Below are 4,526 nucleotides of genomic sequence, written 5' to 3'. Positions count from 1 at the left end.
AAATCTGTGAGAGAGAGTTGAGTGTTGGGGAGCTATCATTTGAAGCACAAAGAGCATGGAGTTCATCATCAACACACCATCTATTACCTTTTGGAGAGTGGTGTCTCCTAGATTGGTTAGTGTCACTTGGGAGCCTCCTCAAGATTGTGGAGTTGAACCAAGGAGTTTGTACGGGCAAGGAGATCGCCTACTACGTGAAGATCTACCCTAGTGAGGCAAGTCCTTCGTGGGCGATGGCCATGGTGGGATAGACAAGGTTGCTTCTTCGTGGACCCTTCATGGGTGGAGCCCTTCGTGGACTCGCGCAACCGTTACCCTTCGTGGGTTGAAGTCTCCATCAACGTGGATGTACGATAGCACCACCTATCGGAACCACGGGAAAAAATCTTCGCGTCTACATTGCATTTGCACACTCCAATACTATCCCTTTACATTCTCGCAAATTGCATGCTTTACTTTCCCTGCTCATATACTCTTGTCGTGCTTGCTTGATATGTATTGTGAATGTTTAAACTTGTGCTAAAACTCTACCTTAACTTGAAGAAAATAAAAACTGCAACTTTTCTTTGTTAAGAGTCTATTAACCCCCCTTCTAGACACCTCTTCTCGATCCTTTCAGGTAACCCCTCGGTACTCCGATAAATATCCGAAACATTCCGAAACCATTCCGGTGTCCGAATACTATCATCCAATATATCAATCTTGACCTCTCAACCATTTTGAGACTCCTCGTCATGTTCATGGTCTCATCCGGGACTCCGAACAATCTTCGGTCACCAAAACACATAACTCATAATACAAATCGTCGTCGAACGTTAAGCGTGCGGACCCTACGGGTTCGAGAACTATGTAGACATGACCGAGACACATCTCCGATCAATAACCAACATCGGAACCTGGATGCTCATATTGGTTCCTACATATTCTACAAAGATCTTTATCTGTCAAACCGCAATGACAACATACGTTATTCCCTTTGTCATCGGTATGTTACTTGCCCGAGATTCGATCGTCGGTATCTTCATACCTAGTTCAATCTCGTTACCGGCAAGTCTCTTTACTCGTTCCGTAATGCATCATCCCGCAACTAACTCATTAGTCACATTGCTTGCAAGGCTTATCATGATGTGCATTATCGAGAGGGCCCAGAGATACCTCTCCGATACTCAGAGTGACAAATCCTAATCTCGATCTATGCCAACCCAACAAACACCTTCAGAGACACCTGTAGAGCATCTTTATAATCACCCAGTTACGTTGTGACATTTGATAGCACACAAGGTGTTCCTCCGGTATTCAGGAGTTGCATAATCTCATAGTCAAAGGAATATGTATAAGTCATGAAGAAAGCAATAGCAATAAAACTTAACGATCATTATGCTAAGATAACGGATGGGTCTTGTCCATCACATCATTCTCCTGATGATGTGATCCCGTTCATCAAATGACAACACATGTCTATGGTTAGGAAACTTAACCATCTTTGATTAATGAGCTAGTCTAGTAGAGGCATACTAGGGACACTTTGTTTTGTCTATGTATTCACACATGTATCAAGTTTCCGGTTAGTACAATTCTAGCCTGAACAATAAACATTTATCATGATATAAGGAAATATAAATAACAACTTTATTATTGCCTCTAGGGCATATTTCCTTCAGTCTCCCACTTGCACTAGAGTCAATAATCTAGATTACATTGTAATGGTTCTAACACCCACGGAGTCTTGGTGTTGATCATGTTTTGCTCTTGGAAGAGGTTTAGTCAACGGGTCTGCAACATATGTATTTTGCAAATCTCTATGTCTCTCTCCTTGACTTGATCACGGATGGAGTTGAAGCGTCTCTTGATGTGTTTGGTTCTCTTGTGAAATCTGGATTCCTTTGCTAAGGCAATTGCTCTAGTATTGTCACAAAAGATTTTCACTGGACCAGATGCACTAGGTATTACACCTAGATCGGATATGAACTCCTTCATCCAGACTCCTTCATTTGCTGCTTCCGAAGCAGCTATGTACTCCGCTTCACACGTAGATCCCGCCACGACACTCTGCTTGGAACTACACCAACTGACAGCTCCACCATTCAATATAAATATATATCCGGTTTGTGACTTAGAGTCATCCGGATCAGTGTCAAAGCTAGCAACGACGTAACTATTTACGATGAGCTCTTTGTCACCCCCATAAATGAGAAACATATCCTTAGTACTTTTCAGGTATTTCAGGATGTTCTTGACCGCTGTCCAGTGATCCACTCCTAGATTGCTTTGGTACTTCCCTGCTAAACTTATAGCAAGGCACACATCAGGTCTGGTACACAGCATTGCATACATGATAGAACCTATGGCTGAGGCATAGGGAATGACTTTCATTTTCTCTCTATCTGCAGTGGTCGGGCATTGAATCTGACTCAACTTCACACCTTGTAACACAGGCAAGAACCCTTTCTTTGACTGATCCATTTTGAACTTCTTCACTACTTTATCAAGGTATGTGCTTTGTGAAAGTCCAATAAACGTCCTGATCTATCTCTATAAATCTTGATGCCCAATATATAAGCAGCTTCACCGAGGTCTTTCATTGAAAAATTCTTATTCAAGTATGCTTTTATGCTATCCAGAAATCCTATATCATTTCCAATCAACAATATGTCATCCACATATAATATTAGAAATGCTACAGAGCTCCCACTCACTTTCTTGTAAATACATGCTTCTCCAAAAGTCTGTATAAAACCATATGCTTTCATCACACTATCAAAGCGTATATTCCAACTCCGAGAGGCTTGCACCAGTCCATAAATGGATCGCTGGAGCTTGCACACTTTGTTAGCACCTTTAGGATCGACAAAACCTTCCGGTTGCATCATATACAACTCTTCTTTAAGAAATCCATTGAGGAATGCAGTTTTGACATCCATTTGCCAAATTTCATAATCATAAAATGCGGCAATTGCTAACATGATTCAGACAGACTTAAGCATCGTTACGGGTGAGAAGGTCTCATCGTAGTCAATTCCTTGAACTTGTCGAAAACCTTTTGCAACAAGTCGAGCTTTGTAGACAGTAACATTACCATCAGTGTCACTCTTCTTCTTGAAGATCCATTTATTTTCTATGGCTTGCCGATCATCGGGCAAGTCAACCAAAGCTCATACTTTGTTCTCATACATGGATCCCATCTCAGATTTCATGGCCTCAAGCCATTTTGCGGAATCTGGGCTCATCATCGCTTCCTCATAGTTCATAGGTTCGTCATGGTCTAGTAACATGACTTCCAGAACAGGATTACCGTACCAATCTGGTGCGGAATGTACTCTGGTTGGCCTACGAGGTTCGATAGTAACTTGATCTGAAGTTTCATAATCATCATCATTAACTTCCTCACTAATTGGTGTAGGCATCACTGGAACTGATTTCTGTGATGAATTACTTTCCAATTCGAGAGAAGGTACAACTACCTCATCAAGTTCTACTTTCCTCCCACTCGGTTCTTTCGAGAGAAACTCCTTCTCTAGAACGGATCCATTCTTAGCAACAAATATCCTGCTTCAGATTTGTGATAGAAGGTGTACCCAACAGTTTCTTTTGGGTATCTTATGAAGACGCACTTCTTCGATTTGGGTTCGAGCTTATCAGGCTGAAGCTTTTTCACATAAGCATCGCAACCCCAAACTTTAAGAAACGACAACTTAGGTTTCTTGCCAAACCACAGTTCATATGGTGTCGTCACAACAGATTTAGATGGTGCCCTATTTAACGTGAATGCAGCAGCCTCTAATGCACAACCCCAAAACGATAGTGGTAAATCGGTAAAAGACATCATAGATCGCACCATATCTAATAAAGTATGGTTACGACGTTTGGACACACTGTTACGCTGTGGTGTTCCAGATGGCGTGAGTTGCGAAACTATTCCACATTGTTTTAAATGAAGACCAAACTCATAACTCAAATATTCGCCTCCGCGATCAGATCGTAGAAACTTTATTTTCTTGTTACGATGATTTTCCACTTCTCACTGAAATTCTTTGAACTTTTCAAATGTTTCACACTTGTGTTTCATTAAGTAGATATACCCATATCTGCTCAAATCATCTGTGAAGGTCAGAAAATAATGATACCCGCCGCGAGCCTCAACACTCATCTGACCACATACATCAGTATGTATTATTTCCAATAAGTCAGTGGCTCGCTCCATTGTTCCGGAGAACGGAGTCTTAGTCATCTTACCCATGAGGCATGGTTCGCAAGCATCAAGTGATTCATAATGAAGTGAAAGCCCATCCGCATGGAGTTTCTTCATGCGCTTTACACCAATATGACCTAAATGGAAGTGCCACAAATATGTTGCACTATCATTATTAACTTTGAATCTTTTGGCATCAATATTATGAATATGTGTATCACCACGATCGAGATTCAACAAAAATAGACCACTCATCAAGGGTGCATGACCATAAAAATATTACTCATATAAATAGAACAACCATTATTCTCTGATTTAAATGAATAACCATCTCACA

This window comes from Triticum aestivum, chromosome 3D, assembly GCF_018294505.1.
Source record: "Triticum aestivum cultivar Chinese Spring chromosome 3D, IWGSC CS RefSeq v2.1, whole genome shotgun sequence".
NCBI classification, from domain to species: domain Eukaryota; kingdom Viridiplantae; phylum Streptophyta; class Magnoliopsida; order Poales; family Poaceae; genus Triticum; species Triticum aestivum.
Note: the sequence above shows the minus strand (reverse complement) of the source record.